This window comes from Rhinopithecus bieti, unplaced genomic scaffold (assembly GCF_001698545.2).
Source record: "Rhinopithecus bieti isolate Rb0 unplaced genomic scaffold, ASM169854v2 scaffold_51227, whole genome shotgun sequence".
Classification (NCBI taxonomy): domain Eukaryota; kingdom Metazoa; phylum Chordata; class Mammalia; order Primates; family Cercopithecidae; genus Rhinopithecus; species Rhinopithecus bieti.
Window position 1 is genome coordinate 520,420 of NW_016820844.1, and position 9,459 is coordinate 529,878.

The 9,459-nt window shown below is 38.0% G+C and overlaps 1 long non-coding RNA gene and 1 other non-coding gene across 2 annotated transcripts in view; one reads left to right on the forward strand and one right to left on the reverse strand.

Annotated features, from left to right (window-relative positions):
* LOC108520547 (uncharacterized) overlaps positions 1-3,939 on the forward strand; it is a 35,899-nt gene extending 31,960 nt beyond the window's left edge. Inside the window, exon 4 of the long non-coding RNA XR_001882933.1 lies at positions 3,726-3,939. This is a non-coding gene — a long non-coding RNA (uncharacterized LOC108520547). The remainder of the gene's footprint in view (positions 1-3,725) is intronic.
* A 5,130-nt stretch (positions 3,940-9,069) lies between these two features.
* Positions 9,070-9,163, reverse strand: TRNAI-UAU (transfer RNA isoleucine (anticodon UAU)). Its single transcript has 2 exons — positions 9,126-9,163; positions 9,070-9,105 (listed from the first exon to the last, which is right to left on the reverse strand). It is a non-coding gene; the product is annotated as a tRNA-Ile (tRNA).
* Between the last annotated feature and the right edge of the window lie 296 nt (positions 9,164-9,459).

The following is a 9,459-nucleotide window of genomic DNA, read 5'->3' on the forward strand; positions in this document are numbered from 1 at the left end:
AATTGAAAAAAAAACTACAGGCTAATATTCTTCATGAAGATAAGTGCAGTAACCATCAACTGAACATTAACAAAATCCAGAAATATATAAAAAGTATTATACACCATGATAAAGTGGAATTTATTCCAGGAATGTAAGGTTGGTTTAATATCTGAAAATCAATTAATATAAAGCACCATATTAATAGAAAGCTAAAAAAAATCACTGGTCATCTCAATAGATACAAAGCACTTGACAAAATCCAATCCCTATTCCTTGTAAAAAATCTCATTAAACTTGGAATATAAGGAAATTCTATAGTCTAATAAAGGGCTTCTATGAAAAACCTGAAGTTAATGTCATACTTAATAATAAGAGACTGAATGCTTTCTCCCTAAGATTGAGAACAAATCAAGTATGTCTGCTCTTGCCACTTTTGTTCCCTATTGTACTGTATATTCTAGCTTGTACAATCAGGAGAGAAAAAGAAATGAAAGCATACATACTTGAGAGAAAGAAATAAAATCATCTATATTCACAGATGACATGATCCTATATGCCAAAAATTTCAGGAAATACACACATACACACACACTCACACATGCACACACACACATACATTGAACAAATAAAAGAGTTTTAGCAAAGTTGAAGGATACAAGATCAATATCTAAAAATTAACTGTATTTCTACATTCTATCAATGAACAACCTGAAAATGAAATTAAGAAAACAATTCTATTCACAATAGCATTCAAAAGAATATAATTCTTAAGAACAAACGTAACAAAATATGTGTAAAGCCCTTTGCTGAAAACTATAAAACATTGCTGAGAGAAATTATAAAAGATCTAAATAAATGAAGAGGTAGTCCATGTTCATGGAACATGAACACGGATTAAAAGACTCAGTATGACCCATATTGTTAAGGTGGCAATTCTCCTTAAATTACCCTATAGATTCAATGCAATTCTTATAGAAATCCTGCAAAAACTGGCAAGTATATCTTAAAATTTATTTAAAATTGCGGAGGATCTAGAAGAGTAGAAGCAACTTGAAAAAAGAAGAACAAAAGCTAAGAACTTAAACTTCCAGGTTTTAAAATGGAAGATCATATGCTGAGGGAATCAAGACAGTATAGCCCTGTCATAAAGGTAGATAAATAGAACAGAATTGACAGTCTTTTTTTTTTTTTTTGAGACGGAGGCTTGCTCTGCCGCCCAGGCTGGAGTGCAGTGGCCGGATCTCAGCTCACTGCAAGCTCCGCCTCCCGGGTTTACGCCATTCTCCTGGCTCAGCCTCCCGAGTAGCTGGGACTACAGGCGCCCGCCTCGTCGCCCGGCTAGTTTTTTGTATTTTTTAGTAGAGACGGGGTTTCACCGTATTAGCCAGGATGGTCTCGATCTCCTGACCTCGTGATCCGCCCGTCTCGGCCTCCCAAAGTGCTGGGATTACAGGCTTGAGCCACCGTGCCCGGCCAGAATTGACAGTCTAGAAGTAAACTCTTACCTTTGTGTTCCATTCATTTTCAACCAAGTTGCCAAGGCAGTTGGGGGAGGTGAAAAAAAACAGTTGTTTTGTTTTGTTTTGTTTTGTTTTAAAGAATACTGCTGGGATAATTGGATATTCACATGCAACAACAACAATAAAGATAAATTTAGACCCTTAACTCACACCACATAAAACATTAACTCAAAATGGATAGAAAACCTAACTATAAGAGTTAAAACTATGAAACATTTAGAATAAAGAATAGGAGAAAATCATCATGATTTTAAATTAGGCAAAATGGTCTAAGATATATACTAAAATCACAATTCACAAAAAAACAACAATTGATAAATTGGACTTCATCAAAATTAAAATCATTTGCAGTTTTAAAAGCACTATTATGAAAATGAAAAGACATGCCACAGACTAAAGGAAAACATTTAAAAATCATATATCTGATAAAGAACTTGCATCCTGAATATATAGAGAACTCTTATAACTCAATAAGAAAAAAACTTAATTTAAAACTGAGCAAAATATTCTAACAGACAGCTCACCAAAGAAGACATATGAATGAGTATTAAGCACATGAAAAAAAAATCTCAACATCATTAGTCATTAGTGCAATACAGTTGACAACCACAACGAGTACCACTTCATACCCACATGCATAGCTATTTTTTAAAAAACACAGGACAGACAATAACGAGTTTGGTGAGAATGTGGAAAAGCCGGAACCCTCATCTAGTGCTTGTGGAAATGTAAAATGGGACAGCCTATTTGGAAAGCAGTTCCTTTAAGATAATCATAAATTTATCATATGACTCTGCAATTCTATTCCCAGGTATCCAAGAGAAATGAAAACACGTCACACAAAAATTTGTATGCAAATGTTCATAGCAGTATTATTCATATTAGCCAAAATATGGATGGATGCAATCCAAATGTCCATCAACGGGTGAATGGATAGGTAAAAGGGGTATATCCATACAATGAAATACTGCTTAGCAATAAAGAGTAACAAATTACTGATACCTGCTAAAACACTGACGAACTTCAAAAACATTATGTTAAGTGAAAGAGTCCAGATGCAAAAGACCACGTATTACTTATTTCATTTACACAAAATGTCCAGAAAATGCAAATTTGTAGAGACAGAAAGTAGATTAGAGATTGCCTGGGGTTGGAGGTAAAATTGACTGTAAATGGGCATGAGGGAGAGATCGGAAATCTCTCTTTTGGGGAGATGTAAGTGTTCTAAACTGATTCGTAATGATAATTGCACAGCTCTGTAAGTTTACTAAAAGTCATTAAGTTGTACAGTTAAAATTAGTGAATTTTATGATATGTAAATTATACCTCAATGAAGCTGTTAACAAAATAAGGAGTAGTCAGTAAAGGCCTCTCTAAAGAGGTGACAGTTGAGCTATGAATCAAATGATTAAAAATTTCTGACATGTTAGCACCACCTTTGTAATAGGATAAGGCTTAAAAGCACAGGGAATACCAACAGTAAAGGGCCTGAGGCAGGAATGAGCAGGGGTGTTAGAAAAACAGAAAGAAGGAATGTATGGTGGTGACAAACTGAGGGAGAAAAGAATGGCAGAAGATAACCTCAGACTGGGCATGGTGTCTCATGCCTGTAATTCCAGTACTTTGAGAGGCTGAGGCAGGAGGATCACTGGAGGTCATGAGTTCAAGACCAGCCTAGGTAACATAGTAATAACTCCATCTCTCTGTGGCACAGCTCTGTAGTCCTAGCCATTAGGGAGTCTGAGGCAGGAAGATCATAGGAGCCCAGGAGGTGGAGGTTATAGTGAACTATGATTGTGCCCCAGAACTCCAGCCTGGGTAGCAGAGTGAGACCTTGCCTCTGGAAAAAAAAAAAAAAAAAAACCTCAGTGAAGAAATTAGGAATGACAGCATTTAGTGAACAATTGAATGTAAAGGAACTTAGACCTGTGGAAGGTCTAAGTTTCCATCTTCAGTGGTAGGACTATGGTAATTTACTGAGGAAGTGAATAGTGGAGAAGAGCAGGTTTCAGGGAGAATATTATAGATAAAGTTTAGACACATTAATTTTGAAATACCTGTATGTGATGGTTCATTTTACACTTCAACTTGGCTGGGATATAGAACCCAGACATTTGGTCAAATGCTAGTCTAGATGTTGCTGTGAAGACATGTTTTAGATGAAACTAACATTTGAATTAGTATACTTTAAGTAAAGCAGATAACCTTATATAACACGGGCAGGCTTCATCTAATCAGTTGAAGGCCTTACGAGAAAGAGACTGGAGTTTCCCAAGGAAGAGGGAATTCTGCTTCCAGGATGCCTTCATACTCAAGCTGCAACATGAACGCTTTCCTGAGTCTTCAGTCTGCTGGCCTACCCTGCAGATTTTGTACTTGCCAGATACCACAGTCATGTGAGCCACTATCTTGAAATAAATGCCAGTTTATCCATTTATCTACCTATCTCTTTATATGTATATATAAAATCTCCAGTTAGTTCTGTTTCTCTAGAGAACCCTTGGTAATACAATGTGCAGTGTGGAAGTGGAGATACCAAGAAGTAAGTCAGAAATAAGAATTTGGAGCATAGGAAGATGGCTCTCCTGAATATTGGTATAAAACGTAACTTAAACAATGAAGATTATGTAATATAGACTCATGATTCTTAATCTTGTGCAGTGGTTTACACACATAAAAGAAATATACAAAATTTTAGCAAGTTACATATCTCTGAAATTCATCAGTATAGATTTAATTTAGCTTAATATTAAAAAGCAGACCAATGACTGAATCTTGGGGGAAAACTCATATTTACAAAGGAAAGGGGAGAGCTAAAAGAACTGGAGAGTTGGAGAGTTGGAGATACCAAGGAGTAAAACCTGACCTACAAAACATTAGTCAACCATCAAATATTGTTGAGTACAAGTTAGAAAAAAAAGTCTAAAACTGTCTTGGTGAGGATGTCATCTCAGTAGCCTTAACGAAGCAGTTTGGTAAAATGGTAGGTGGATGCCAGATTGCGGTGGGCTGAAGGCTGGAAGGAAAGGAAAGGTATTCATCCAGGTTTCTCTTTCTGGAAGTACATGTTCAGGGGAAGGAGTAAAAAAAAGCAGTCTCTTGAGAGTAGTCATGTAGATCTTTGGATCATGCAGAGTGTGAGTGTATATGTCCATTTAAAGATGACAGACTGTGTGTTTATACATATTTTATTTTAAGGTTAAGTCATCATGGGGAGTTGGCATTTGGAGGTACAGATGAAGAGTTTAGTCTTTAAAGAACAGAGAGACATCTCTAAAAAAATCAGGCAAGCAATAAAGCTGGTAACTGATGCTGATGAATTATAAATGTATGTAAAGAAGAGGGAAATGATGTAAATCAGAGGAGATTCTAGATTCTTTGTGAAGTAAAAGGTAAGATTATCTGCTAAGAATGAAGCATTATCATGGAGTTTGGCTATTAAGGAGATAGCGGAAATTATGCAAAAACAGTCCTGGGTGGATGAGGAAATTATTAGGTCTAAGGTTACCCATAGGCTTTGAGGTTACAGACCACAATTTTGCAAAGGACATGAAATTTGCTTGCTTCCCTTTTATTCTTCAGAAAGGGTAGGGTAAATATTGATGAGAAAATATGGATAAAGTGATATTGGTGTGTTGGAAACTTGATCCCCAGTGGGGCAGTATTGGAAAGTGGGATCTTCAAAAAGTGTTTAAATTATGAGGATTCCACCCTCATGAGTGGATTAACGCCATTATCTTGGCACTGAGTTTCTTATAAAATGAAGAGTTCTGCCCCTTCTTGTTCTCTCCCCTGCCCCCCACCCCCACCCACTCTTTGACCTTCTGCTATAAGGTGAGGCAACAAGAAGTCTCTTGCCAGATACTAGTCCCTTGATTTTGAAATTCCCTGCTTCCAAGACCATGAATCAATAAATTTCTGTTCATTATAAACTTCCCAGTCTTAGGTATTTTGCTATAGCAGCACAAAATGAACTAAAACAGATGCTTTTCATATTCTCTGTTCTATTCCTAATGACTTTGTGATCATGCCTGAATAACTGAATTGTGAACTCTTACTAAGATGTAATAGTTCAACAAAAACAGGGTGATAGAATCAACAATTACTGCATAACAAACTATCTTCAAAGCTCAAGGTCACATAACAATAAGCATTTATTTCATACAGGCTTATCGGAGAAGTCAGCTGGTCTAGGCTGGGCTCAGCTGGACGGATCTTCTTCAATCTGTAGGCAGCAGAGGCAGCCAGACAATTTTTCTCTTCGTCTTTCATCCTCCTCTTCAGACCGGTGTGTGATCTGGGGTTTGTTTGTTTTTCTTGTGACAACAGCAGAGGTACAAGAAGGCAAGTGGAAATAGGCAAAGCCTTTTAAGGCCTAGGCTGGGAATAAGCACACCATCACTTCTACCCCATTCCATTGGCCAAGCAAGTTGAGTGGCCAAGTCTAAGTCAAGGGACTTTGTTTTTCAGTTATCTATTGCTGTATAACAAACCATCTCAAATGCAATGGCTTAAAACATTACGCTTAAATGTAGTAACTTGAAGCAACCATGATTTATTTGCTTATGATTTTACAATTTTGACAGAATGACAGAGATAGCTTATCTCTGCACTATGTGGTGTCTGCTAGAGTTGTAAGGTATGAGATGGCTTTTTCACTCACAGGTTTGACGTCTTAGAATAGTTGGAATGGTTGAGAGTTGGCAAGGAATAACTCTCCATGTCTTTCCATGTGGTTAGCTTGAGCCTGTGCACACCATCACAGTCTCTAGGCATTTGAACTTCTTACATGGGAACTGGCTTCTCCTTAAAGGTAAAAATGTTTTCTTAATGCCTGGGCTGAGAAATCACAAAATGTTATTTTTGCTGCATTCCATTGCTCAAAGTAGTTACAAACCCAAACGAAATTCAAGGTGAAGGGAAACAGACTCTGCTTCTAGCTGGGGAGGTGCCAAGGTCACATTGCAGAAGGGACTGAGGGATACTGTTTCAGTCATTTTCAGGAATCCAATCTACCACAAGTGAAGACAAACACTCCACCCACAAAAAGGTTGTGGATATAGAGAAGGAGCAATGATTTAATCAACTGTGCTGTATAATACAAATGTGTATATTAAAATGATTTTAAATGATTCTAGGGTCAGTCCCTTGCCCTGGTATCACAGTCTGGGGAATTGTCATTTAACATAATAAACAAAACCACGCTGCTGAAGTGCCCACTAAAAGTACTTCAGTTTTCTTTATTTTTGATAAACACCAGAGGCTGTCATAATTAGCATAATGGAATATTGGATACTGGGTTTCTTTGATGAAATTTGTCCTTGTTAATTAGTTAATTAATATATTAGAAACAAAGATCCCATGGGGTGAAGGGAACAAATATTAGAAATATAGTCTCCCTGGGTAAATTAGTGGTTCCCAAAATGAATTAAATATTTAAGAGATACTGTTCAAAGCGAATAAAAATTAAATGAGCTCTGTAGCCTTTAACTTGAGGGATGGTGCCCTAGGCTGGAGCTGTCAGTATTCCTGTGTCCTGCTGTGTCCAGAGGTTTTCTTCTTAGAGATGTTTGGCTGAATCCTGATTCTGAAATATTGTTGCATTTGCTTCAAGCAAAGTTTTTATGAAAGGTGGTTTTGGAGTTAGTAAAACAACAATGACAACAACAAAAACAAATGACAAAACCATGGGAACTTCTTTGAGCTTACAGAACAGGTTTTATGACTTTTGCTTGCTTTCTAATAAGTGACTATATATGTACAAAACTTTGTTGAAGATCTGCTATCACTGTAACTTGTTGGTATCTTGTAGCTAACTATCCTTTACTTTATACTATAAAGTAAGCTGCCGACGGACATCTACCAAAAGCAACAAAAGTTGTCTATCACTAAATTGGTTTAAGCCAGTTCACAAAAATTCTTTATGGCAAAAGTCAACATTTTTTAAACACTCTCTGCAGATACTCAATAATACCCTCAATTGATCAGGAACAGAGATAAAATAATTGAATTAAGGTGCTAAATCTATTCAGAAAAAAAATAAGGCAAAAAAGGTATTAGTACTCTTTCAAAATAATACTAGAGCATTGTCTAACAAGCCTACTGAAGGGGCAAGTAATCCTCTGAGTTAATGCAACTTTTGGAGGTCACTATTTACTATTGATTAGAAAATAGATTACAAGGTTAAATGTCATTATGTAGAAGATTAAGTTTTGAATGATTTTTACCCAGTAAAGATGCAACTAGTTTCTGTCTTTCAGAAAAAAAAAAATCCCAAAGGCCATAGTTTTCACTGCCCCATAGGACATTAGCTAGTTTTTTACTCAAACTTGCAAACTCATGTGAGCATTATTTTTCCCCCACTGACTATACATTTACCAGCCTTTTCTATTGTTATTGCAATCAGTTTACCATACTCCTCCTTTCCTCATTAGTGACTTAAATAAATATTTGATGATTAGTTACTATATATATATTTGAAGATCATGCTTTGATAGCTTTTAAGGTATTCCAGTGGCTTACCAAGCGCTACAAAGTGAGAAGGTGTTCACTTTATTATCATCTGGTGCGTTCCTGAATGGGATCTCCCTAACCTTTCTCAGGAGATACTCTGTGAGTGGACAATGTCCAGATACATGCAAGACCCATTTAGGAATACAGACCTCAAGAGAGAGCTATCTGTGCTCAGCTTAATTCCACTCACCTCTGTGACATGTCCCAAGTGGGACACATGTGCTTTCAGGTTTATGGCAATCTTTATAGCTAGGAAAACAACTTCAAATTACTCAGTTCAATTACCTCTCTTGGTGAAGAGTTGGGAAGCATATGATAAAAGCTATATCCAGGCAAACCGCAGGTGTCATAGGGAGGGGAAGCATATTTTAAAGTCAAAATTCCTATCTACGTCCTACCCAACTCACCCACAACAATATGCTTATTCTTGTAATGCTGTTCTAAAGAGTTCAGGCTTCTGGGTCTATTATCTATCACTCATCCTTTTTCAAGTCCAGGTAGTTGAATGCCTGAGGACACCAGGTGCTGTTTCTCAGTTGATAAAAGCTGCTAGATCGTCCATGATTGTTGATTTTATTCAGGGTAAAATCAAGTGGGGGAAAATACTGGAGGTGACACTGTCGTCAGAAATCAGTCCTCCCCCTCCCCTCAATCAGAGCTTTAATCAGACAAGAAACTTTTACTATTTCCCACTTTTGAGTTTCCTTAAATGGAGTTCAATGCTTATCACCTGATGGGAGTTTCTTACCAGTATGTGCCAGGGGCTTCCCGAGGAACGATGATCGATGATTCTAACAGCGAAGTGGAAAGAAGGATGTAAAGAGATGATGTTCTTTACCTGAGATCCACATGCAGGACAAAGTAGAGATAGAAAGTAGATAACTCACTGCACCGCAACGGATTTTTTGGTAATTGGCATTGCTTGGTTCTAAAAGGGCTAAGGAAACCAGTAACAATAAACTGTGTACACAATTCCAAACACGTTAAAGACGGTGGAGTAGGATTACAAGGGGAAAGGCACTTCAAGTGATGCTATCTTGGATTGGAAAAACAATGCTCCAGGTGAGGCTCGAACTCACAACCTCGGCATCACTCGCACACATACTGCCTTATAAGTACCGCGCGCTAACCGATTGCGCCACTGGAGCACACAGCCCCTACTTCCGGTCACTGGTTACACGGCCTACACAGGAACATGCGGCGTGTTTGCTCTGGTCGTCACAGCACAAGTTCCTCGGCCGCGCGCCCTGAGTCCCGGGGCTGCTTCTCCCTCAGACGCGTGCGAAGGCGGACTGGGTTCAGCTGCGGACTCCACGGGAGCCACCGGTCCTGAAAGCGCAGAGCATGCTTTGTTTGCGGAAACGAAAGCGAATACTTCTTTCCAAGGAAACCTGGGAAAGGGCAGACACTCCCACTGCCTCAGGCGTTCCCTGGAGGACCTTCA